The sequence below is a fragment of the Salmo salar genome, chromosome 17 (genome assembly GCF_965601325.2).
Source record: "Salmo salar chromosome 17, fSalSal1, whole genome shotgun sequence".
Taxonomy (NCBI): domain Eukaryota; kingdom Metazoa; phylum Chordata; class Actinopteri; order Salmoniformes; family Salmonidae; genus Salmo; species Salmo salar.
The window spans coordinates 20,316,542-20,343,209 of record NC_138307.1 but is presented as its reverse complement, the minus strand read 5'-3'; the positions used below and the strand labels follow the sequence as shown (position 1 = coordinate 20,343,209).

At 44.4% G+C, this 26,668-nt stretch overlaps 1 protein-coding gene across 1 annotated transcript in view; it reads left to right on the top strand.

Moving 5' to 3' along the window:
* The first annotated feature begins 2,091 nt into the window (after window positions 1–2,091).
* Window positions 2,092–26,668, top strand: part of LOC106575645 (filamin A-interacting protein 1-like) — an 81,800-nt gene continuing 57,223 nt past the window's right edge. Inside the window, exon 1 of the mRNA XM_014152260.3 lies at window positions 2,092–2,379. The gene's annotated coding sequence lies outside the window, so the exon portion shown is untranslated. The remainder of the gene's footprint in view (window positions 2,380–26,668) is intronic.

The following is a 26,668-nucleotide window of genomic DNA, read 5'->3' as shown; positions in this document are numbered from 1 at the left end:
CTTCACGTTGTCAATTAGAGAGGATGTTAAATTGCTAGGATACGTATCGTAAATAAACCTAGCTGGGATATAATGATTGTACATCACTCTCAAAATGGCTGACATAGCTATCATTGAAATACATCAGCGCAGGCATTCAGCACAGCCTCCCCAAGAGGCAGATCACATCCATCATGCCACAGTGACTGGCCGCAAGGCCAACGATGAACTAGTTATATCTGAGGGCACAGGAACTAGCCTGAGTCCCTCATCTGTTTGTGCTGTCTTGCCAACTGCTATGTCAACGTCACACCAAAGTTACACAAGACGGCACAAACAGAGTTGGGAGTCAGGCTAGACAGGAACGTCCCTCAGAGTTCATAGTGAGTTGAAGAATGATGTGTGTAGTTGGCAACTCAATGTGTTTTTGAACTGCACACACTATAAAGAGACTCCTCTCAACTCTCTGGAAAAAGTTAGCTTGGCTATATAGTCTATTTTCCTGTATTCCAACAGTTTATTTTACACTGGGGTCTGAGTGTGTATTGTCATGCTGTCCTGCGTTATTGTTCTCCTGAGTAGAACAACAGGTGGCTCTGACAGTACAGGCCCCGCCACGTCTCCATGACAACCCCCAGCACATTGTAAATAAGGTCAGAGTTGATGGGAGCCCATTGAGATCTAAATCGATAAGGGGATATTTTCTACCTCCCCTAGCAGGCACTGAGGCCCACCTTTTAGTCTGTTTCTGACAAGATGTATGTGTTTGTGTCAAGTAGAGGAGAGGTTCCGATGACAGCTGGGGACTGACACAATGGAAGCCTCGAATATGCCTTTACCTCACCACACACGTAGTTTGTGTCAGTCCAGACACACTTACAGACACTGAAACATTGACACCACTGCTACTCAGGAGAAGGCCAGAGGAAAAGCCTTCCCACCCACACACCCACCGCAGCACTGCTCACTGATTGAAAACACAGACCCGCACGGAGCCAAGGACACATTGAAAGGAGTCTGAGATGTAGTCCCGTGGTTGCCGTGGTCGGACAGAAAACAGTCCCACAGGAGAGCATGCCTCAGTGAAGGTCCAAGCATAGAACAGTATACTTCTGGAATAGAATGCTGGGTTTTAAAGGGGAAAAAACATGCTGTGAAATTCAGTGATTCTTTGAAAAATACAGTTTTATTATTTTCAGAGTTGACTTGCAAATGATCATCGAATCTTGACATTGTTTTGAATACTGCTATGCTCCTATCAGACCACCATTTTGATTCCCCACATGCAAATCAAATGCCTTGTCCTAAGGTACCAGAGCAGGTGACATGGTCACCCGGACTCTATTGTCATCCAGAATAGACCACCTGAGTCAAATAAAAACTACAATGCATTTTACTCTATCACCTTGTGTCACATATTGTTTAAGTTGTGGGTGACGTGGGTACCAGTGTCTTCAGTAAAACTAAGTTCCTGACTACATGTAGGGATCAGCTTTCCAAAGCTGTCCTGATGAAGGTAGATTCCATAGAATGACATATTGAACTATAGGATGTGTATGGTAGATGCTATTCGGGTCTTACTGGCCAGTCGCTTTCAACTTGGGAACTGTCTATACTTCATGTTCCCTTGTCAAGGTTTTCACTCTCTTCATAAAACCACAACCAATCCCAAACTGACTAACCTACCCCTGGGCACTTGAAACAAGTTAACCCCCCCCTCTCTCTTCTCTCTCCTTCCTCTCTCTCTCCATCTCCACGGGGACAGTCCCAGACTCCTAAGGGATCAGTTCCCTGACAGGACCATCTGGCCAAGTGTGTGTGTGTGTGTGTGTGTGTGTGTGTGTGTGTGTGTGTGTGTGTGTGTGTGTGTGTGTGTGTGTGTGTGTGTGTGTGTGTGTGTGTGTGTGTGTGTGTGTGTGTGTGTGTGTGTCATTAGGGGTAGGTTAAATTTAGCAGCGAGGCTGATATCTGCATGCCAGGTCCTATCTGTCCCTTTACCCCCTCCCTCCCTCTCTCTCTCCTTCCTTCCCTCCCCAGTCATTTCTCTCCACTGCACCACACTGTCCTTCTATCCAGTCCTCTATCACAGCAGCGTCTCATTCCCCCTCTTTCTGTCTCTCTCCCTCCCAGGCACGCTCCTCTCTCCGTCAGCATCGGCGGGAGAGTGATTCACCCCCCTCCTCCTCCCCCATCGCTCTAACTGGATTGTACAGACAGAGGCAAGCTGAGGACACAGGAGAGGAGAAAAAGGGCTCGATCAGGGAAGGAAGACGTGGAAACACTACACACTGGATAACATTTCCTCTCTGCTGGCAGGAGGCTACAGAGCAACACAGTGACACTGCAGCACTAGCAGAAAGCAGCAGTCTGGACTACAGCTTTGACTCACCGCTCTCTGAGGTAAGACTGGTTGTCAGCTACACGCTGCAGCTAAACCCAGAGAGGGAGGTCAAACTACAGGGACGTATCTCTCTGTACCCATGACAACCCTCTTTGTCTACAGTATTTCATTCAGTTTATCATGTGCATTCTGCAGTGTATGGAGACAGGCTGGTGTTGAGTGGGTGTTGCTATGACGGTGTTGTGGCTCATCAGACAGGGCAGGTAGACTGCATGAAGGGAACATGTAGTGACCACATAGACCACTCTGCTCACTGTTGTATTCTCAGTGAGGTCTGCTGAGGGAGTTGGTTTACAGATCCACTATCAATCCTATTGACTCCTGTTGATTTGACATCTTTGCATCATTATTGATGTTTTGGGTGCATATCTGCATGAGTATTGATGTTATGTTTGTGTATCTGGATAGAATATTGTACTGAAAAAAAGGTGCTGTCTAGAACCGAAAGGGTTCTTTGGCTGTCCCCATAGCATATCCCTTTGAAGAACCCTTTTGGTTCCAGGTGGCTCAGTTGGTAGAGCATGGTGTTTGCAACGCCAGGGTTGTGGGTTCGATTCCCACGGGGGACCAGTACGGGGGGAAAAATGTATGAAATGTATGCATTCACTACTGTAAGTCGCTCTGGATAATAGCGTCTGCTAAATGACTAAAATGTCAAATGTAAATGTAGGTGTAACCCTTTTGGGTTGCATCTAGAACCCTTTCCACAGATGGTTCTACATGGAACCCAAAAGGGTTCTACCTGGAACCAAAAATGGTTATCCTATGGGGACAGCCGGAAAACCCTTTTGGAACCCTTTTTTCTAAGAGTGTAGATCAGTTTCCAGTTAAACATAATCCCATGTGATTGACTGCAGCTAATATGAACATATCTATCGATTGTCAACTGAGAAGTGCAGGAAGTAGTTACCACCTAGTCCACTGGGCAGTAGTGACGTTAAGTTCTGATTACCTTCTAGTCAATTTCCTTACCACACATCAAAGACAAAGATCAACAAAGAGGGCCTATGGATGTTCTACATTGAAGTGGTACAGTGATAGCAGCAGGGTATTTCCAAAGGGCAGCGGGTCCAGGCTCAGGGCCCTGTGCGTCTCAGATCACCAGGGGGCTGTGGGGGATATGGAGGGGCCGAGCCAGATCGGGTTATCAGGCCTTCACCCAGCAGGTCCGTTTTGAAAGTGCCGTCCCAGAGCAAGGAGAGGGAGGCGGATGCCTGGCCGTCAACAATATATTTTAGCAGCGATCAGATTCTTCTGGCTGTGGATCAGACTGGCGCAAACATGGCGCCCAAAACAAGCCCCTCTGTGTTTGGTCGTCATTTCTCAAGCTAGAGCAGATCATTCCCACGTTTAGAGTAGCTCATTTAGTGGGTACAGAACAGTCAATATGTGACCCAAGAGGAGTCGGTCGTTCAGGGTTCCTAACCTAAAGACCATTAGAACTCCTTCAACATTGTTTACATTTATGTTATCAATTCCCGGGAGGCTCCAGGGTTTGGCATGGCAACCCTACAGTGGTAAAGCACATTGGATGTTTGTGTAACATGGAAAGGACCACATCATCTTCGGTGACAGTACAGACATTTGAGGTTGATCCCTCTTGCTTTAAGTGTGAACATTAACAGTCACCAAGGCATTCGGTGTCAACACCTACCTTTCTCCTTGTGGACATACTTTCTATAGTTCAGAACTTTACGTCAATCCCTATAGCGTTAAGACTGAACATTAGAGGTCATCAATCCATGCATAAAACAGGAATGGTTGGTGTCTGTCTTCCCTCATCTAGAACCTGCCGAAGCTCCATGCTCTTCTCTAGACATGACCCTGATAAGCCTAACACTAAACCTAAACCCAACACTAATCTATGCTGTAAGCAAATATTTGTCCTGACAGAAGGACACCCAGCAATGCTCCATATGAACTTTTAAAAGCCTTGAGACCCAACAGAGTGGTTTGTGAATCCAAGCAACAGGCTAACACATACAACCAGGCCTGACCTGAAATACTTTAAGAAATGAGGAGATGGGAAACGTCATTGGATTCATATTAACGACCATTGTGTATCTTGCCCGTATGTTGTCAATGGGCCGTGCATTCTGGGTACAATCCCACAAGTAGTGCCCTCCTTCAAGGAGTCAGTGGGAGTCAATTGTGCGCCAGCTCCAAAATCCAACATTAGCATGAATTACGTGAACAAGAAACACAACATTATAAATCTTTTCTGAGATGTGAGATAATTAACTTGTTCTCTGTAATATCATATAGCTTTGAAATCGTGACATTTTGTACTTTTGAGGACAATAGGCAGGTTTCTCGGCACATACCATTCATACCATTTTATTATTACGTGTTTTACTTTTCTATTATTTCTCTATTTTCTTTCTTTCTGCGTTGTTGGGAAGGGCCCGCAAACATTTCACTGTTAGTCCACACCTGTTGTTCACAAAGCATGTAATGAATGCAATTTGATTTGATTCAATTTTGATTTCACTTTTAGTAGGGATTGCTTGACGATTAGCTTAGCAACCGCATGACAACATGAACGTGATTGGTTAACAGTCTGCTGAGTGGGGCAGCATAGTACTTTCCTCTATTCATTGGCCAATGAGTTTCCCATCTCCTCATTTCTTAAAGTATTTCTGGCATGGCGTGGCCTGTCTGTGGTGCCTGCCTCCTCTGGCGTTGTAATCTGACTGTATGCCTGGGATGTGGTGAGACAGCTAGGGCCTAGGGACGGTCTGAGGGTGTGTGGATGTGGTGAGACAGCTAGGGCCTAGGGAGGGTCTGAGGGTGTGTGGATGTGGTGAGACAGCTAGGGCCTAGGGAGGGTCTGAGGGTGTGTGGATGTGGTGAGACAGCTAGGGCCTAGGGAGGATCTGAGGGTGTGTGTATGACAGTGGCTGGTAAAACTTTAAATCAAAGGTCGGGCTCATAGTAATGGAACAGTATCAAACCGTCATTACTATGAGCTGCCCTCCCCTCACCAGCCTCCACTGGTGTATGCCCAGGTTACATGTGAAGTCCCAGTAGGAGTGTACAGTATGTGTGGGGTGAACAAGGGAGACAGGGGGGTGAGGAGAGAGGGATCAAGGAACAGCTGAATCAGCAGAGCCCAGGGATTTGGGCTTATAAATTCCATTGGGCCATTTGTGCAGAGTGATGGATTGGATGGGATACTGATGCAGTGTTGAGCCCATGGTTACCGTAGAGATTTTTACCTTGGTTTGGCACCGGCATGCTCTGCCGTCTGGTTCCTTCAGTGTGATTGACAGTTTGGGGGAAGTAGGGCAGTAATCAGTACATCAGACTGACAAGCATTAGTCACACCTCCTGCTGTCTAGCGCTAGAGAGGAAATGGGTTAGTTAAGTGTTTCCCTTCAGAGTTGTGTGTGTTTGTGCGTCCGTGCAGGTATCAAATGAATACATGAACAGGTACAGCTGATGCTGCTGTACGGCCAGATATGAAGCCATGTCTGCAGGCAGTGAGATCGTCACAAGTTACTGCCACCATCATTCTGTCTCATTAACATGTGTATGTGAGGCCGTGGCCCCTAATACCAAGCATGGCTGTAGACTCCTCCCGTCTTCCCCTCAGCCAAATCCCTTCACTAAGGGTTTAAGGGGGGCTGGCCGGAGTGTTTGCCAGGCTTCATTAACACTTCATCTGTCTGCTCATGACAGTAGTTGGATTCTGCAGTAACACTTCTTTGGCCCCAATTGCAGATGAACTGAAACCACACAGGGAGTTTCTTCAGAAAGTAGACACAGGTGTTGACTGCATTAAAACTGACATCCCCAACAAGCTGCCCCTCCTACTGCTGTGGACATTGATACTGTGCATGCTGGCTTTTGTTCCAGCACAACCACAACCACACCTACAGTACCAGTAAAAAGTTTGGATACACCTACTCATTCAAGGGTTTTTCTTTATTTTGACTATTTTCTACATGATTCCATGTGTCATTTCATCATTTTGATGTCTTCACTATTATTCTACAATGTAGAAAATAGTAAAAAATAAAGAAAAATCCTTGAATGAGTAGGTGTGTCCAAACTTTTGACTGGTACTGTAATTCAACAAATCCAATAGCACCAATCCCTGGACTCACTGAACCCAGTGTGTTAGTGCTGGACCAGGTCTTGTGGTTTGTCCATCATGTGGTCTGAGGGAGGCCATGGAGGGGGCTGGTCAGAGAGACAGGGGCTAGAGAGGGGCCGGGTTTGAAATGGGGGCTGGTCAGAGAGACAGGGGCTAGAGAGGGGCCGGGTTTTAGATGGGGGCTGGTCAGAGAGACAGGGGCTAGAGAGGGGCCGGGTTTGAAATGGGGGCTGGTCAGAGAGACAGGGGCTAGAGAGGGCCGGGTTTGAAATGGGGGATGGTCAGAGAGACAGGGGCTAGAGAGGGGCCGGGTTTGAAATAGGGGCTGGTCAGAGAGACAGGGGCTAGAGAGGGGCCGGGGTTGAAATGGGGGCTGGTCAGAGAGACAGTGGCTAGAGAGGGGGCTGAGATGGGGATGGTCAGAGAGACAGTGGCTAGAGAGGGGCCGGGTTTGAAATGGGGGCTGGTCAGAGAGACAGGGGCTAGAGAGGGGCCGGGTTTTAGATGGGGGCTGGTCAGAGAGACAGGGGCTAGAGAGGGGCCGGGTTTGAAATGGGGGCTGGTCAGAGAGACAGGGGCTAGAGAGGGCCGGGTCTGAGATGGGGGATGGTCAGAGAGACAGGGGCTAGAGAGGGGCCGGGTTTGAAATGGGGGCTGGTCAGAGAGACAGGGGCTAGAGAGGGGCCGGGGTTGAAATGGGGGCTGGTCAGAGAGACAGTGGCTAGAGAGGGGGCTGAGATGGGGGATGGTCAGAGAGACAGTGGCTAGAGAGGGGGCTGAGATGGGGGATGGTCAGAGAGACAGTGGCTAGAGAGGGGGTTGAGATGGGGGATGGTCAGAGAGACAGTGGCTAGAGAGGGGGTTGAGATGGGGGCTGGTCAGCGAGACAGGGGCTAGAGAGGGGGTTGAGATGGGGGATGGTCAGAGAGACAGTGGCTAGAGAGGGGGTTGAGATGGGGGCTGGTCAGAGAGACAGTGGCTAGAGAGGGGGTTGAGATGGGGGCTGGTCAGAGAGACAGTGGCTAGAGAGGGGGTTGAGATGGGGGATGGTCAGAGAGACAGTGGCTAGAGAGGGGGTTGAGATGGGGGCTGGTCAGAGAGACAGTGGCTAGAGAGGGGGTTGAGATGGGGGATGGTCAGAGAGACAGTGGCTAGAGAGGGGGTTGAGATGGGGGATGGTCAGAGAGACAGTGGCTAGAGAGGGGGTTGAGATGGGGGATGGTCAGAGAGACAGTGGCTAGAGAGGGGGTTGAGATGGGGGCTGGTCAGAGAGACAGTGGCTAGAGAGGGGGCTGAGATGGGGATGGTCAGAGAGACAGTGGCTAGAGAGGGGGTTGAGATGGGGGATGGTCAGAGAGACAGTGGCTAGAGAGGGGGTTGAGATGGGGGATGGTCAGAGAGACAGTGACTAGAGAGGGGGTTGAGATGGGGGATGGTCAGAGAGACAGTGACTAGAGAGGGGGTTGAGATGGGGGCTGGTCAGAGAGACAGTGGCTAGAGAGGGGGTTGAGATGGGGGATGGTCAGAGAGACAGTGGCTAGAGAGGGGGTTGAGATGGGGGCTGGTCAGAGAGACAGTGGCTAGAGAGGGGGTTGAGATGGGGGCTGTAGCGGGGGTTGACCAGTGCCAGTGGGACCTGAGCCAAGCACATGTAGCTAGCTCCCCAAAGAGCAGCGAGGTTGCTTCCTTTTTAGACCAGGTATCCTGTTTCCTCACAGAATGCCACTGGTGTAGTCTCTGGGAAAAGAGCTCTCTCTATATATATATATATATATATATATATATATATATATATATATATATATATATCTGAAGAGAAATTCTAATGTTGTTCACCCCCACATCTCCTTCTCCTCCTTCTGCCTGCCAGCCACAATGTTGTGCCTTGCTGCACATTGCAGTTAAATATCAGCATGTTTACTCTTAAATAATCCTCTATTTGTCATTTAAAATCACAGCATAGCTTCACGCTGCACTGCAGTCGTTGTATCTGTTGGTTGAAGGAGAATTCAGAGCTGTAGGGACTTCTCTCTCCCCAGTTAGAGAATATGTAGGGAGGCAGAGAAGTGAGTTGTTTACTAGTCCCTCTTGAGACCTTCTGGCCTAGCTACCAGAGTGACCATGAGCTCTGTCAAAACAAGCCTGCACTGCAGTATTTACACAGTTGAATATACCTTTTTCCCTACAATCAAGTCAAATCACACAATGATCTTTGGGTACTGCATTGTAGAAACAGCTGATAGAATCATCTCACAGATAGGTAGAAATAGGTACACTCTTAGAAAAAAGGGTGCTATCTAGAACATAAAAGGGTACTTCGGCTGTCCCCATAGGGGAACCCTTTGAAGAACTATTTTTGGTTCCAGGTAAAACCCTATGTGGTTCCATGTAGAACCTTCTGTGGAAAGGGTTCTACATGGAACCGCATAGGGTTTTACCTGGAACCAAAAAGGGTTCTTCTAAGGGGTACAGCTTTCAGGATGAGACAGGTGTATGTAGTGGTAGTGATATGGCGTAAGTAAACAAATATACACATGAAATGGTTGGTCTGATTGTATCCTGCTCAGACTCCTAAAGCCACAGAGCAGGCAGGGAGCATTGGCCACTCGCTGTGTCTATACACAGTACATTAGGCCTGGAGTGATGGATGAGCGTCCGTGCTACATTAGACACTCAGCAGCAGATGAAAAGGCCTCATTTTAATGTCTGAATGTGCCGTGCCTGTGGAATCCTATAGCTGGGGTGTTACAGGGTGAATCCCCAGCTTTTAAACTTGTCAGAGGAGGCTGGACCTGCTCAGCCTGAGGTCCAGACTAAGCCTGGTGTGAGACATATTGCTGGTGAGCTAGTGAATTAAGAAGGGATTAGGTTTTAGGCTGATTGGATGAACCATTTCTTGATTGAACATATACAGTTCATTCGGAAACTATTCAGACCCCTTCACTTTTTCCACATTTTATTACATTACAGCCTTATTCTAAAATTGATGAAATTGTTTTTTCCCCCTTCATCAATCTACACACAATACCCCATAATGACAAAGCAAAAATTGATTTTTAGACATTTTTTGCTAATTTATCAAAAATAAAAACACAGAAATACGTTATTTACATAAGTATTCAGACCCTTTGCTATGAGGTTCAAAACTAAGCTCAGGTGCATCCTGTTTCCATTGATCATCCTTGAGATGTTTCTACAACTTGGATTGGAGTCCACCTGGGGTAAATTCAATTGATTTGACATGGTTTGGAAAGGCACACACCTGTCTATATAAGGTCCCACAGTTGACAGTGTCAGTTGTCAGAGCAAAAACCAAGACATGAAATCGAAGGATTGGATAAGACGGCACAAGTACTGGGTTCCTTGCTAAATGCGAGCTAGTGAAAGAATAAAAGGTCATTGAGTTCCAATTGGTTAAAAACGGCCCCACTGGTTGCAGTGACCCTTGTTGTTGTCCCGTCTATGACATCACGTCGCTAGGGACGGTCATACTAAAAATGACAGAGAGCTTATCCACCTTGTGCCACTCTGGAATTCATCAAACGTCAGGAGCAATTATCAGGCTATTTTCTCCCCCTAGAACATGTTCCCCTCAACCGTTCCCTTCTTATTTAAGGCTACTGATTGACTGAGGCATGTTACACACACACAGCACTGGATATGAGCTCTGGCCTCCAGGACACAGCATGGTGCAGTGTCAGGCTGGCATGGGGCCCAGAGCTGAGCTACCCATGAGGTGTGAGCAGGGTACAGTACACCGTCTGTCTGCCATATAGTCCAGTTAGACCTTATAACAGGCCAGGCTTAAGCTATGGTCCAATCTCTCTTACACTGCAGCTTTTCTCCACATCGTCTTTCACTCAGGATACCAGTAAAGGAAGTAGGGCGCAGTGGTGTGGAGCATTCAGATAGAAATATATTTAGTAGAACAGACATGGCTCTATTACATGTAGAGTAAGGAATCTTGTCAGCTCTTTTTTATGACATGTCTATATGAATGTGACCCAAATGACCTGCTAGGTGGTTTTGGTAGTTAGGCAGCTGTTTTGTTTATTTGGATCCTCATTAGCCTTTGCAGAAGCAGCATCTACTCTTCCTGGGGTCCACAGCTATATCGATACCACAACAGATCACTTAGATCTACAGCCATGCTTCGCTAGCTAATCATTGCCAGGAATAATCAACCTGGGCCAGGTTTCCCAAAAGTGTTGGCATTTAGTCTTACGAGCGTTTTAACGATGCATCTTTCCTACAACGGCTGAAGATGTAAAATAGGTTTCCCAAAACACCACGCAGAGAGAACGTTCACTAAGTGCGTCATTGAGGCATGGGTCGATACTGATAGGATCGAAAGGCAGCGCTGCTCTCGGATCAGCTTTCTCTATTCAAATCTTACCTTAACATTCTAATTATTCCACAGTACTGACGACGGATCAGCTCCTAGAAAGATATTATCACCTATGGCTGAAAATATTAGGCAGCTTATTATAATGCACTAAATCAAGATTTGGCGCATCATTGCGCACATGTTGTTACACAACATGAAATATATTGAGACAAATTACAGACAGTAGCATACAAGTATCAAAATAGAACTAAATTGATTGAACATTAAATGTATTGCAATATGATTTACATAGGCCTATAGCCTACCGTAGGCAACTTAGTATTTGTAGTCAACTTCGTTGTGAAGTTGTCATCAGTCACAGAGAGACAGATAAAACATGGGATTCTATGTTTAGCGGAGATCTTCTGTGTATAAAGTGACTTGGGAGGGCAAAAAAAAGCATCTAACGACGCACTGTTCACCGGACGTGCTACCTGTCCCAGACCTGCTGTTTTCAACTCTCTAGAGACAGCAGGAGCAGTAGAGATACTCTGAATGATCGGCTATGAAAAGCCAACTGACATTTACTCCTGAGGTGCTGACCTGTTGCACCCTCGACATCCACTGTGATTATTATTATTTAACCCTGCTGGTCACCTATGAACATTTGAACATCTTGGCCATGTTCTGTTATAATCTCCACCCGGCACAGCCAGAAGAGGACTGGCCACCCCTCATAGCCTGGTTCCTCTCTAGGTTTCTTCCTAGGTTCTGACCTTTCTAGGGAGTTTTTCCTAGCCACAGTGCTTCTACACCTGCATTGCTTGCTGTTTGTGGTTTTAGGCTGGGTTTCTGTACAGCACTTTGAGATATCAACTGATGTAAGAAGGGCTTTATAAATAAATTTGATTTGATTTGACTTAGCTGTTCTACGAGTGGTCTGAGGCGGTCGTTAGATTAAGAGCGTTTTCAAGTGCAACGCTAATAACGATGTTTTTGGGAAACAGCTCTGAGATTTAACGATGCTCCTACAATGTTTTTGGGAAACAACTCAGAGATTTAACGATGCTCCTACGATGTTTTTGGGAAACAGCTCGGAGATTTAACGATGCTCCTACTATGTTTTTGGGAAACAGCTCGGAGATTTAACGATGCTCCTACTATGCTTTTGGGAAACCGGGCCCTGGTGTTTTCCATCTTAGATTTGTTAACGTAAAGGTTCAAATCTCCAAACAGGAGACACGAGCCAGTGTTAGTCAATACATTACGATCAATACAAGTGAGTGATTTTAAATAGCCGATCAATTCCCTCTTTCCCAGCGAGTCAGTCAATGAGGAGATGTTTAATGCTTAACTAATCACCATCAAGGGGGAAGAGTGACATCAATTGTGACCTTGACAGCTGGTCAATGGCCTAATTGGTTACCTCAGCCTGCTGCGCTAGCAAATAACAATATGTGTTATTCTTAGTAAGGAGTTGAAAGCTTATTGAACTGATATTGTAGCTGTCCAAATTCTTAGATACATGAGATTTCAGTCTGACAGACAGACAGACAGACAGACAGACAGACAGACAGACAGACAGACAGACAACTACCATTGAGGGTCTGTTGCCGTGAGCAACAGTGAGCTAAACTGGTTATAAATCACCTATGGATGTTTTCACTGTGTGGCTAACCATTTAGTTTGATTAAAAACACCACATGGATTAAACAGAAAAGATTACAATCACAGTGTCAGGCTGGTATATGTACGTGTATGTACATGTATTTACGTATATGTAAATTACAGATACCGAAATACATGTTTAAACCTGATATGTACATATTTTAATATATGTACAAAAATATATGGACATATTACAAAATTGGCCATTTTCATATACTTCTACATAGAGGTTTATACACTGAGTATACAAAACATTAATAACACCTGGTTTTTCCATGACCAGGCGAATCCAAGTGAAAGCTATGATCGGTTATTGATGTCACTTGTTAAATCCACTTCAATCAGTGCAAAACGCAACTTTGGAAACCTAATGCTAAGGTACCAGAGGTCAATGAGACTCGACATTATCATCGGGGTAGAAAAGATTGTGAGGTGTGAGTGTGTATTTTACACATACATTTTACAAATAATGTACATATATTTTATTTATTTATATATTTGATAAATACATTTTCCCAATATATTTAAATATATTAGGTATATATATTTAACCCCCCTCCCCCGTAGTGGGGCGGATCGAGTGACCCTAATTATAGCAGGCAGCGGGCCGTTGGGCAGGCGTGGATTACAGAGAGATCATCCCGCCTCAAGTCTGGGCACATAAACACACCTTTATTTAACTAGGCAAGTCAGTTAAAGAGCAAATTCTTACTTACAATGATGGCCTACCAAAAGGCAAAAGGCCTACTGCAGGGACGGAGGCTGGGATAAAAAATAAAATAAAATAAAAAAATAAATATATATATATAATATATATATATATAGGACAAAATATATATATATATAGGACAAAACACACATCACGACAAGAGAGACAACACTACATAAAGAGAGACCTAAGACAACAACATAACAAGGCAGCAACACAACATGACAACAACACAGTAGCAACACATGGTAGCAGCACAAAATATGGTACAAACATTATTGGCACAGACAACAGCACAAAGGGCAAGAAGGTAGAAACAACAATACATCACGCAAAGCAGCAAGCACAGAGGCTTAATAACAGCAACACGAGCACTGCAACAGCTAGCCCCACTCCAACAGCTAGCACTGGCTAGCCCCACTGCAGCAGCCATCACAGGCTAGGCTTGACCCACTCCAACAGCCATAGAGCATATATGCGTGAAGGCTAGGCTAGCCCCACTCCAACAGCTAGCAGGGCCGAATTAGCAGCATGGCTAATAGCCATAGCCGCGTCTTGCTCAACAGACTATAAACTGTGGGACATGTTAAGGACGAAGCATAGAGATGGTTCACAGTTCTGTGGAGCCATTTCTCTTTTTTGGGGGCTTTCATGACTCCTACTCAGCAGAATGAATCCATTGGTATTTTATAATCCCATGTGGGTATTTTGTATAGGCCTGGTGTTTACTGAGAAGGAAGTGACCTTTGCAATATAGCCTAGTTGGCCTCTTCACATATGAGCCATTCAATTGTGAGGATTGCCTGATAACATAACTGGTCTACTTTCCTAGCATCAATGTGTTCTGTATTTTTTTTTTACCAGGTATGTTGACTGAGAACACATTCTCATTTACAGCAATGACCTGGGGAATAGTTACAGGAGGCAGGATGAATGAGCCAATTGGAAGCTGGGGATGATTAGATAGTCATGATGGTCAGATTGGGAATTTAGCCAGGACACCAGGGTTACCACCCCTACTCTTACAATAAGTGCCATGGGATCTTTAGTGACCACAGAGAGACAGGACACCCATTTAACATCCCATCTGAAAGACGGCACCCTACACAGGGCAATGTCTCCAATCACTGCCCTGGGGTACGAGGATATTTTTTTAGACCAGAGGAAAGTGTGCCTCCTACTGGCCCTCCAACACCACTTCCAGCAGCATCTGGTCTCCCATCCAGGGACCAACTAGGACCAACCCTGCTTAGCTTCAGAGGCATGCCAGCAATGGGATGGATGCAGGGTGTATGGTATGGAGGTCTAGCTGAATTTCCACCATTACTTCTCTCCTCTTCCATACTGGAGCTCCACTTCTTGTTTTACATGTTTCCTTCCCCTTTCCCCAGTAGGGGGCATAAAGCTCCAAGCTGAAGTCTGAAAAATGGAACTTGAAGTTTTTTACATTAAGTGGACTAATTGGATCATAGTATGCTTAACTTATTCTAGTATTCTTAGATTCTTAGAAAGGGCCTGGTATTCTTAGAACAGTGGTTGGCACACAGTGCCATTACATTCATTGTCCCATATCGTACGATGCCGGAAGCACCAAAATACTGAGGATATATATATAGAAAGGCTATCATTGTAAGATTGAACGTGGGCGGAGAGAGGCATAACATGCTTTTATGGGAGAAATAGACCAGAGAAACGGACATGGGACTCTTTCAAGGGGAGACAACAGACAAGACTATGAAGGGTTACAAGGCGGTGTCATTCCTCTCCAATAGATGAACGGTCAGAAAGAGTCAACCAGAAACAGTGAGAGATTAGAAAACCCTACAAAGAGGGATTTTCAACCTCCGCAAACGGATAGTTGTGTGTACTTCAGTTGGCGTGACGATGAGAAGGAATCAACTGACTTGTTGTGAGGTCACTCGGGGTCATAAGGTCGTAGTGGTAGGTATCTTTTTATTTCGTATTTATTTTTTTATTTTTTTTAACTGCACTGTCGGTTAGGGGCTCATAAGTAAGCATTTCACTGTAAGGTCTGTTGTATTCGGCACATGTGACTAATAAAATTTGACTTGATTTGATCTCTCAGACAGGGCAGGGTGAGTCAGGCCTAGACATGGACAGTTACAGGATGTGGTGAAAGGAGGAATCACCATTAAGAGGGATCTAGGCTGTATCAGACACACTGACAACCTGATGACCAGCCTAATGGACCCTATTACCCATTTCTGCGTTCTTGTCAGTCCTTTGTCAGAGACACTGATCTAAGGTCAGCTTTACATTTCTTTCCTTTATCGTGAAGGTAAGAATTCGGGAAAGTCACTAATCCTAAATCAGTGTTTACAGGTGCCTTCTGCACAGAACTGCCAGAGAGGATGGGCTCTTTGGGAGGAGGGTCATGAGGCCTGTATAGTGCCTTTAAGAATGATGTTATCTTACTCAGTGCTGCTGTGGCGCTTGTGTGCAGGATAAAGGACAACGTCCCAAAAGTTACAAATTGCTGCCCTCTGCAGGTTATCCTGTAAAAAGCATCACCAGAATGTAGAGCTTTAGGCCAATGCATTTTTTTTAAACGTTTCAGCAATATAGCAGACGCTCTTATCCAGAGCAACTTACTGTAGTGGGGCATTTTTGTACTGGTCCCCCGTGGGAGTCAAACCCACAACCCTAAAGTTGCAAACGCCATCCTCTACCCACTGTTCCACAGGGGACCCTATGGAGTGAGCACTCTTCTTCCTGCATGGGAAAACAGTATAGAGGACGCTACAACTCAAGTTTATGCTGTAGGCTGCCCTACTGTATGTCAGACATTTGAGAGTAACATTTACCATAGCGATTTATGATAGGCGATCATTACCATTGCTGGCTCAACATAGCCTAGTGACATCTCTATAGCTATATGAGATGGTGCCAACAGACATGGCAGCTCTGCTTCTAGCTCCTAAGAAACTTTGCAGTATTGTAAAACAAATGTTGTGTTATCTCTTACATTATTAGCCCAGAAAGTTTTTTTGTGTTAGATTTCTAATTCCATTATTTTACAGTGCATTCACAAAGTATTCAGACCCCTTGACTTTTTTAAACATTTTGTTACTTTATAACCGTATTCTAAAATTGATTATATTATTTATTTTTCCTTTATCAATCTACACACAATACCCCATAATCACAAAGCGAAAACAGGTTTTTAGATTTTTTTGCAAATTTATAACAAAAAACATAACTACCTTATTTACATAAGTATTCAGACCCTTTGCTGTGAGACTCGAAACTGAGCTCAGGTTCATCCTGTTTCCATTGAGCATCCTTGAGATGTTTCTACAACTTGATTGGAGTCCACCTGTGGTAAAGTCAATTAATTGGACATGATTTGGAAAGGTACACACCTGTCTATATAAAGGTCCAACAGTTGACAGTGCATATCAGAGTAAAAACCAAGCCATGAGGTCGAAGGAATTGTCCGTAGAGCTCCGAGACAGGATTGTGTTGAGGCACAGATCTGGGGAAGGCTACCAAAACATTTCTGCAGCATTGAAGGTCCCCAAGAACACAGTGGCCTTAAATGGAAGACGTTTGGAACCACCAAGACTCTTCCTAGAGCTGGCCGCCTGGCCAAACTGAGAAATCGGGGGAGAAGGGCCTTGGTCAGGGTGACCAAGAACCCGATGGTCACTCTGACAGAGCTCTAGAGTTCCTCTGTGGAGATGGGAGAATCTTCCAGAAGGACAACCATCTCTGCAGCACTCCACCAATCAGGCCTTTATGGTAGAGTGGCCAGACAGAAGCCACTCCTCAGTAAAAGGCACATAACAGTCCACTTGGAGTTTGCCAGAAAGTACATAAAGACTCTCACACCATGAGAAACAAGATTCTCTGGTCTGATGAAACCAAGATTGGTATTTCTGTATTTTATTAGGATCCCCAATAGCTGTTTCAAAAGCAGCACCTACTCTTCCTGGGGTCCACACAAAACATGAAACATGACATAATACAGAACATTAATAGACAACAGCTCAAGGACAGAACTACACACAAACTATCTAGGTCAAATAGGGGAGAGGCGTTGTGTCGTGAGGTGTTGCTTTATCTGTTTTTTTAGCCAGGTTTGCTGTTTATTTGAGCAATATGAGATGGAACAGAGTTCCATGCAATAAGGGCTCTATATAATACTGTACACTTTCTTTTGTTCTGGATTTGGGGACTGTGAAAATACCCCTGGTGCCATGTCTGGTGGGGTAAGTGTGTGTCTCAGAGCTGTGTATAAGTTGACTATGCAAACAATTTGGGATTCTCAACACATTAATGTTTCTTATTAAAAGAAGAAGTGATGCAGTGTCTCTAGCCAAGAGTGACTAGCATACATAGTATTTATATCAGCCCTCTAATTACAATGAAGAGCAAGACGTGATGCTTTGTTCTGGGCCAGAGGCAGCTTAATTAGGTCTTTCCTTGCAGCACTCGACCACACAACTGGACAATAATCAAGATAAGACAAAACTAGAGCCTGCAGAACTTACTTTTTGGAGTGTGGCGTCAAAAAAGCTGATAATTTCCTTATTACAAACCTCTCCCCATTTTTACAACCATTGAATCCATATGTTTTGACCATGACAGTTTACAATCTAAGGTAACACCAAGTAATTTAGTCTCCTCAATTTGTTTAACAGCCACACAATTCATTACCAGGTTCAGTTGTGGGAATGATTAGTACCAAATACAATGCTTTTAGTTTTAGAGATGTTCAGGACCGATTTATTACTGGCCACCCATTCCAAAACAGACTGCAACTCTTTGTTAAGGGTTTCAGTGACTTCATTAGCTGTGGTTGCTGATGCGTATATGGTTGAATCATCAGCATACATGGACACACATGCTTTGTTTAATGTCAGTGGCAGGTCATTGGTAAAAATATAAAAGAGTAGAGGGCCTAGAGAGCTGCCCTGCAGTACACCACACTTTACATGTTTGACATTAGAGAAGCTTCCATTAAAGAAAACACTTTGAGTTCTGTTAGATAGATTGCCATATCGTGGATTCTGAGCTGAGGTTGAAAAGCCATGACACATATGTTTTTTCAACAACAGGTTATGGTCAATAATATCAAAGGCTGCACTGAAATCTAACAGTACAGCTCCCACAATCTTCTAATTATCAATTTCTTTCAACCAATCATCATTTGTGTCAGTGCAGTACATGTTGAGTGCCCTTCTCTATAAGCATGCTGAAAGTCTGTTGTTAATTTGGTTACGGAGAAATAGCATTGTATTTGGTCAAACACAATCTTCTCCAACAGTTTGCTAAGAGCTCTAGGCTCAGATTAAAGATATGACAGATAGGAGTGGCTATAGAGTCAGCTACCATCCTCAGTAGCTTTCCATATAAGTTTTCATTGCCAGGAGGTTTGTCATTATTGATCGATAACAATCATTTTTCCACCTCTCCCACACTAACTTTACAAAATTCTAACTTGCAATGCTTTTCTTTCATTATTAGTTTTTTTATACATGAGTACAATGGCTCACAGTTGGTTGTTGGCATTTCCTGCCTAAGTCTGCCCACTTTGCCAATTGTGATGAATAAGCCATCTGATTCAATGAAAGATGGAGTTGAATTTGTGTTTCTGCCCATAATGTCATTTAAAGTACTCACGTTTTTTTTCCATCATTCTTTATATCATTGATCTTGGCTTCTTTTTGTGGAGTTTAGTCACATAATTATTCAATTTGAAGCAAGTCAGCCAGTCAGATGTGCAGCCAGACTTATTAGCCACTACTTTTTCCCCATCCCTTTCAACCATACATTTTTTCAATTCCTCATCAATCCATGGAGCCTTAACAGTTCTAACAGTTAGTTTCTTAACAGGTGCATGTTTATCAATACTTGGAAGAAGCAATTTCATAAATTCATCAAATGCAGCGTCTGGATGCTCCTTATTAATCACATCAGACCAACAAATATTTTTAACATCATCCACATAAGAGTCACAGCAAAATATTTTGTATAATCTCTTATATACCATTTTAGGCCCAGCTTTTGGAACTTTGGCTTTCCTGGATATAGCCACTATATTGTGATTACTGTATCCAATGTGTACAGTAATCAACATATTAATAAACATGTGATTGATACATGTGGATAATCTTGGTACTGTAGTGTTTGTAAACACTCTGGTATGTTGATTAATAACAAGAACCAGATTACAGGCACTGGTTACAGTGAGAAGCATCCTCTTGAGCAGACAGCTTGATGAAAACTAGTCAATATTCAGGTCCCCAAGAAAGTAGACCTCCCTGTTTACATCCCATACACTATCAAACATTTCACACATATTATTTAGATACTGACTGTTAGCACTTGGTGGTCTATAGCAGCTTCCCACAAGAATGGCCTTTCGGTGAGGCAGATGAACCTGTAGCCATATTACTTCAACAGTATTTAACATTAAATTGTCTCTAAGCTTTACAGGAATGTGGTTCTGAATATAGACCGCAACACCACCTCCGTTGGCATTTCTGTCTTTTTGGTAGATGTTATAACCATGTATTGCTACCACTGTATCAAAGGTATTATCAAAGTCAGTTTTAGAGATAGTCAGAATATGAATGTCATCTGTTACAAGCAAGCCTATAGCAACACCCCAAAAGAAAAGGCTTTAGATGTGCCAAGTGAACCTGCAACCACAACACTTCAATAACACTCTACACAAGATCTTCTCTAAGCAATACAGGGATATGACTCTGAATATATACAGCAACACCTCCCCATAAGCATATCTGTCTCTTCTATACAATGATGGAAAAAAGTATTTGATCCCCTGCTGATTTTGTACATTTGCCCACTGACAAAGAAATGATCAGTCTATAATTTTAATGGTAGGTTTATTTGAACAGTGAGAGACAGAATAACAACAAAAGAATCCAGAAAAACTCATGTCAAAAATGTTAGAAATGTATTTGCATTTTAATGAGGGAAATAAGTATTTGACCACCTCTCAATCAGAAAGATTTCTGGCTCCCATGTGTCTTTTAGACAGGTAACGAGCTGAGATTAGGAGCACACTCTTAAAGGGAGTGCTCCTAACCGCAGCTTGTTACCTGTAAAAAAGACACCTGTCCACAGAAGCAATCAATCAATCAGATTCCAGAGGACAACTGGGTGAAAGTGTTGTGGTCAGATGAGACCAAAATTGAGCTCTTTGGCATCAACTCAACTCGCCATGTTTGGAGGAGGAGGAATGCTGCCTATGACCCCAAGAAAACCATCCCCACCGTCAAACATGGAGGTGGAAACATTATGCTTTGGGGGTGTTTTTCTGCTAAGGGGACAGGACAACTTCACCGCATCAAAGGGACGATGGACGGGGCCATGTACCGTCAAATCTTGGGTGAGAACCTCCTTCCCTCAGCCAGGGCATTGAAAATGGGTCGTGGATGGGTATTCCAACATGACAATGACCCACAACACACGGCCAAGGCAACAAAGGAGTGGCTCAAGAAGAAGCACATTAAGGTCCTGGAGTGGCCTAGCCAGTCTCCAGACCTTAATCCCATAGAGAATCTGTGGAGGGAGCTGAAGGTTCGAGTTGCCAAACGTCAGCCTCGAAACCTTAATGACTTGGAGAAGATCTGCAAAGAGGAGTGGGACAAAATCCCTCCTGAGATGTGTGCAAACCTGGTGGCCAACTACAAGAAACGTCTGACCTCTGTGATTGCCAACAAGGGTTTTGCCACCAAGTACTAAGTCATGTTTTGCAGAGGGGTTAAATACTTATTTCCCTCATTAAAATGCAAATCAATTAATAACATTTTTGACATGCATTTTTCTGGATTCTTTTGTTGTTATTCTGTCTCTCACTGTTCAAATAAACCTACCATTAAAATTATAGACTGATCATTTCTTTGTCAGTGGGCAAATGTACAAAATCAGCAGGGGATCAAATACTTTTTTCCCTCACTGTAGATGTTATATCCTTGTATTGCTACTGCTGTATCATCAAATTAATTATCTAAGTGAGTATCAGAAATGGCTAATATATTAATGTTATCTGATGTTAGCAAATTTTTGATTTCATGAACCTTATTTCTAAGGCTACATATATTCATATGGGCTATTTTCATCTCTTTCCTGGGTAGCTTATCAGAGATAGACATTATATGGAAAAAAGCAAACAAAGCAAGAGAAAAAAAAGATACATTCAGCAGTCCATTAATCAATTGGTGTGTGTGTGTGTGTGTGCTGCAGTGTTGAAGCTACAAACCCATAGGCTTGAACTCTTTGGCCTGAATGCCAAGGTTAACCTTCCAACAGGACATTGACCCTAAGCACACACAAGACAATGCAGGAGTGGCTTTGGGACTATGTCCTTGAGTGGCCAGAACCCGGATTTGAACCCGATCGAACATCTCTTGAGAGACCTGAAAATAGCTGTGCAGCGATGCTCCTCGTCCAACCTAACAGAGTTTGAGAAGATCTGCAGAGAAGAATGGGAGAAACTCCCCAAATACAGGTGTGCCAAGCTTGTAGCGTCTTACCCAAGAAGACTCGAGGCTGTAATCGCTGCCAAAGGTGCTTCAACAAAGAACTGAGTAAAAGGTCTGAATACTTATGTAATAGTTTTTTATTTGGAATAAATTTGCAAAAGAAATCTAAAAAACAGTTTTTACTTTATCATTATGGGGTATTGTGTGTAGATTGATTAGGAAAAAAAAACATTTAAATCTTTCAAATAAGGCTGTAACGTAACAAAATGTGGTAAAAGTCGCACTATTCTTTTAGATCTGTGTGTATTGTTGGTAATTGTTAGATATTACTGCACTGCTGGAGCTAGGAACACAAGCATTTCGCTACACCTGTAATAACATTTTCTAAAAATGTGTATGTGACCAATAAAATTACATTTGATAGCATAGAACATGTCCCAGGTGAGGTTTCATGTACAGGGCAGCAACAAGTGCAGTGTAAGTGTGGGGTCTTGACCATACTATCTATGGAGGAAGGAATGGAGAGTACCAGGCTGGCTGCACCAGTAAAGTTCATCATGATGTGTCTTCTGCCCCGGGACGGGGGGCCCATGTGGTGATAGAACATCCCAGATATTCACACCCAACCCGGTGAGTCTTGTCTGCGACCGCCAACCGCTGTGTTGATATGCCAGTGCTCCGGGCCGGTGGAAGTGGATATTTCCCTGAGAATGCACCACGCTTTCATAGCCTGCTGGTCCCAGATAATACTGTATGTGCTTCAGCCAAATATTGTAATATAGCCTGGTCCCATATCTATCCCAGACATATACAGTGTGCTTCAGCCAAGTCCTCTGCCCTGACTACTGTTGTCATGTTTGGCATCATCATGAACGAACATAACAGAGAGGATCTATACAGATCTGGGACCAGGCTCTTTGTACCGTATTCCGTATGAAGAGACCCAACATTAATAGCCATGACCTGAAAACATACTGTGTCTGTCTCCCCATCTCTCTACAAAAACATATCCAAGGAAAATCCAGGAACATCTGTCTGTGTCAGTACTCCTGAGGGTTTGGCAGCTTCCTCCCTGGGCTCTGGTGTCAGCTGCCTACAGAGTGTGAAACCAGGGGGAGGTGGGTGTCACTAACTGACACCTCTCATCATAATTACCTGCATAAATTAAAAGGTACAGTGTGTTGCTAAAGATGATATTGCGGTTTGTCCCCATTGCCAACTAATGAAACAAGAGAGTCAGTATCAAATATACTGTATGGAAGAGCACACGCACAGAGATAGACAGAGACAGATTCATGAATACCAAAGCTCAAAAGTACAGTACAAGGCAATAAGTTTATACTTTATAGACTGAAAATTACAGAGCAGAACAGTACATAAACAAACAGACAAACATACCAACAAACATACAGACAGACACACACACACACATCAACCCATATACCAACCCTAGGTGCTTTTGCATTCCTGGTCGGTCATAAAAGTGGGATTGGAGTTTGGCATCTGGCCCAGACCATGAGATCATGTGATATAATCCCCATGGCAACCACTACACCTCAACATAAGCAGACAGACTGACACACACACGCACGCACGCATGGATGTCTTCCCAGACAGACCCCTCAAGCCAAACCTGGCAGGACCTCTGTGTAGAGACAGGATCTGTCTTTCCTCTCCTCCCAGGGGGACGTAGCCCTTTGTCCCTCTGTCAACAGCTTGTGTCATGCTACTTGAGCGAGGCCTGAGACTCTAAACAGATTCCTCTATTTGTTTTGGCCGCTGCGTGGGAGTTCGACGAGGAGGAGGAGGTTTGGATGTTTGCATCCAGCACAGGGTTGTGTTGTATTTTCATGTGTCTTGTAATTCATCATCAAGTTTCACCCCTCGTCCTCTCTCTTTCTGGGGACCCTTGGGACTGTGTTGCACTCATGCACGTGTCATGTCATATGTCACTGTGTGTCTACTCTGTACTCTGGGGCTCATGAAGTTGGGGTCATTCTTGGTATGAGTTGTAGCCATGCTGGCTTGAAGGTTATGTTTTAATTCAATGAGCTATTCTGTAGGTGTGGTGACAGAAATTAGAATGTAGTGACACAATATACTTAAAGTTAAAGTCCACTCCTGCAAATGAAAACATTTCAAAGTCAACACTTGGTTATCTCTAGATAACTAAAGTTGATTCGATTGCATCACTTGGAGCACTGCAAAGCACTGCTTAGTATTTACACTCCCTGCTATAGGCCCACACGACAGCAACGGAAATATAGGTCTACAACAACGTCATATATAGAGGCGTTTTAGAATGGCATACTTTATGGCCGTACTAAAACATCCTGTTCACCTGACCCGCTCCTGAACATCTCTCTGGTCAGTTTGGAGGAATTACAGCCATGTGTCCCCAGCAATTGATTTATCTCAGAGTTGTGGAATTCCCAAATGAGTTCTCTGTTGTAGCAGGAAACTCAGGGAACGGTTTTATTGCCCGGCGCCCCATCCACCTCAGAGTCTAAACTGTGATCGCTGCCCGTAACCAAGGAGATCCCCCTGCTGTTTGTAAACAATTCATTTTCTAGGGGCTGGCGCTGGATGGAAAAGCCTGTAGGCCTTTCCAACTTTCAGTTCACAGTATTTGGAGAGAAAAGTAGCCCTTATTCGCTACTAACACGCTAATAACCACACATGCATAAACACTTACTGATATTAACACTAACTTTAACATAATAACAAGTGTAGACAGTAGGCATGTTGGAATTCAGGATGGGAATATCCTGATGATTAAGAAACTCCATAGGCACAGCTATAAACAGTTTGGAGGTCGTACTCCGAGGATGACTGTGGTATGGACAGAGTGTCCCGGGCCAAGGAGCTGGTGTGAAATACTTTAGGAGAGTGATAAAGGTGAATCATGGAGTAGAGTATAAAGCATCATGGATGATTGATGATGGTCAAATACAGAAGGACAGTAAGGTGGCATCAAGAATACGCCTCGGCTGCTAACTGTACTGTATCACTAGGTTACTCCTCGGCTGCTAACTGTACTGTATCACTAGGTTACTCCTCGGCTGCTAACTGTACTGTATCACTAGGTTAATCCTCGGCTGCTAACTGTACTGTATCACTAGGTTACTCCTCGGCTGCTAACTGTACTGTATCACTAGGTTACTCCTCGGCTGCTAACTGTACTGTATCACTAGGTTACTCCTCGGCTGCTAACTGTACTGTATCACTAGGTTAATCCTCGGCTGCTAACTGTACTGTATCACTAGGTTACGTGCTCGGCTGCTAACTGTACTGTATCACTAGGTTACTCCTCAGCTGCTAACTGTACTGTATCACTAGGTTACTCCACGGCTGCTAACTGTACTGTATCACTAGGTTAATCCTCGGCTGCTAACTGTACTGTATCACTAGGTTACTCCTCGGCTGCTAACTGTACTGTATCACTAGGTTACTCCTCGGCTGCTAACTGTACTGTATCACTAGGTTACTCCTCGGCTGCTAACTGTACTGTATCACTAGGTTACTCCTCGGCTGCTAACTGTACTGTATCACTAGGTTACTCCTCGGCTGCTAACTGTACTGTATCACTAGGTTACTCCTCGGCTGCTAACTGTACTGTATCACTAGGTTACTCCTCGGCTGCTAACTGTACTGTATCACTAGGTTACTCCTCGGCTGCTAACTGTACTGTATCACTAGGTTAATCCTCGGCTGCTAACTGTACTGTATCAATAGGTTACTCCTCGGCTGCTAACTGTACTGTATCACTAGGTTACTCCTCGGCTGCTAACTGTACTGTATCACTAGGTTACTCCTCGGCTGCTAACTGTACTGTATCACTAGGTTACTCCTCGGCTGCTAACTGTACTGTATCACTAAGTTACACATCGGCTGCTAACTGTACTGTATCACTAGGTTACTCCTCAGCTGCTAACTTTACTGTATCACTAGGTTACTCCTCGGCTGCTAACTTTACTGTATCACTAGGTTACTCCTCGGCTGCTAACTGTACTGTATCACTAGGTTACTCCTCGGCTGCTAACTATAACTAGGTTACTCCTCGGCTGCTAACTTTACTGTATCACTAGGTTACGTGTCGGCTGCTAACTGTACTGTATCACTAGGTTACTCCTCGGCTGCTAACTGTACTGTATCACTAGGTTACTCCTCGGCTGCTAACTGTACTGTATCACTAGGTTACGTGTCGGCTGCTAACTGTACTGTATCACTAGGTTACTCCTCGGCTGCTAACTGTACTGTATCACTAGGTTACTCCTCGGCTGCTAATGTAACAGTGTAGGTTCCGTCCCTCTCTTCGCCCCAACCTGGGCTCGAACCAGGGACCCTTGCACACATCAACAACTGACACCCCACGAAGCATCGTTACCCATCGCGCCACAAAAGCCGCGGCCCTGGCAACGCAAGGGGCAACCCTACTTCAAGTCTCAGAGCGAGTGACGTCACCGATTGAAACGCTATTAGCGCGCACCACCGCTAACTAACTAGCCATTCCACATCGGTTACACTCACCCCCCCTTTGACCTCCTCCTTTTTCGCAGCAACCAACGATCCGGGTCACGGCACCAATGTAAAAGTGTAGGTTCCGTCCCTCTCTTCGCCCCAACCTGGGCTCGAACCAGGGACCCTTGCACACATCAACAACTGACACCCCACGAAGCATCGTTACCCATTGCGCCACAAAAGCCGCGGCCCTTGCAACGCAAGGGGAAACTCTACTTCAAGTCTCAGAGCGAGCGACGTCACTGATTGAAACGCCATTAGCGCACACCACCGCTAACTAACTAGCCATTTCACATCGGTTACACTAACTTAACTGTATCACTAGGTTACTCCTCGGCTGCTAACTGTAACTGTATCACTAGGTTACTCCTTGGCTGCTAACTGTACTGTATCACTAGGTTACTCCTCGGCTGCTAACTGTACTGTATCACTAGGTTACTCCTCGGCTGCTAACTGTACTGTATCACTAGGTTACTCCTCGGCTGCT